This window comes from Meleagris gallopavo, chromosome 7 (genome assembly GCF_000146605.3).
Source record: "Meleagris gallopavo isolate NT-WF06-2002-E0010 breed Aviagen turkey brand Nicholas breeding stock chromosome 7, Turkey_5.1, whole genome shotgun sequence".
Classification (NCBI taxonomy): Eukaryota; Metazoa; Chordata; class Aves; order Galliformes; family Phasianidae; genus Meleagris; species Meleagris gallopavo.
The window spans coordinates 10,416,183-10,417,141 of record NC_015017.2 but is presented as its reverse complement, the minus strand read 5'-3'; positions in this window follow the sequence as shown (position 1 = coordinate 10,417,141).

The following is a 959-nucleotide window of genomic DNA, read 5'->3' as shown; positions in this document are numbered from 1 at the left end:
ATAATGGCAACGTGAAAGTCATACGCAGGAGGGAAAAAAATAAAGCATTTGTAATTTGAAACAGAAAGAAAAAAAATTTATTGGGAAAATCTTATCAAAGAAAGCAAACACCTCGTATTTAAAATCCGTCTGAATTGTCTGAATTAACCTTAACGAAACGGGGGCTGCTGGCCGGGACACAGCACTCGGTTCGGGTCCTCGCCGGTTCGTTCAATAACAAAACCCTTCGCTTCCGCGTCCGCGTTTTCAGACGCTTACGGCTGCCGGCCGCAAAGTTAAAGGAGCATTTCGCAGGGCCGCCCGGCGTGTAACCGAAGGACACGCGGCGGACGTGCCGGCACTGTGGGGCCCTGCGAGCGCGTGGCAAAGCGGGCAAACACCAAAGGCCGCGTAAAGGTGCCGAGGGTTTGTTGCAAATAAAGCGATTGCCACATATATATTTAAGTGTATTTAATCGTATGTATTATTCAAACGCCCTTCTGACTAGTTTAATAATTTAGAATCGATAGTTTTCCTAAAAACTTTATGAAATATTTACACGCTATAAAACATTAATGGATTGACGAGGCGGCATGCTCTGATCGGAGCTGCGCTGAAGTCCCGGGATCCGCACGGCTCTGCTGCTGGGAGAGATCCCTAACGCCGTGTGCATGGAGATCCTCCGACGGCACTGTTTATAAAATCGCTCATTAATGGGCTTGGATTGAGTCCCTCCATCCATCCACATCATCAGATATAATAATAGTAACGAATCAGACGGGGAGATCCTGGCTAAACCGTTGGCATTTTTTTTCCAGAAGTGTCGAAGTCCCAGATTCCCAATTCCGCCAACTTTGCGGCCATTGATCCGCGGGAGTTCGGAGTTGGACGTCAAAGGTAAGAACGGAACACTGCGATTATTCGATACCCAGGGAAAAAGGGAACTTCCCCGCGCGCGCTGCGGCACAGCGGTGTGAGAT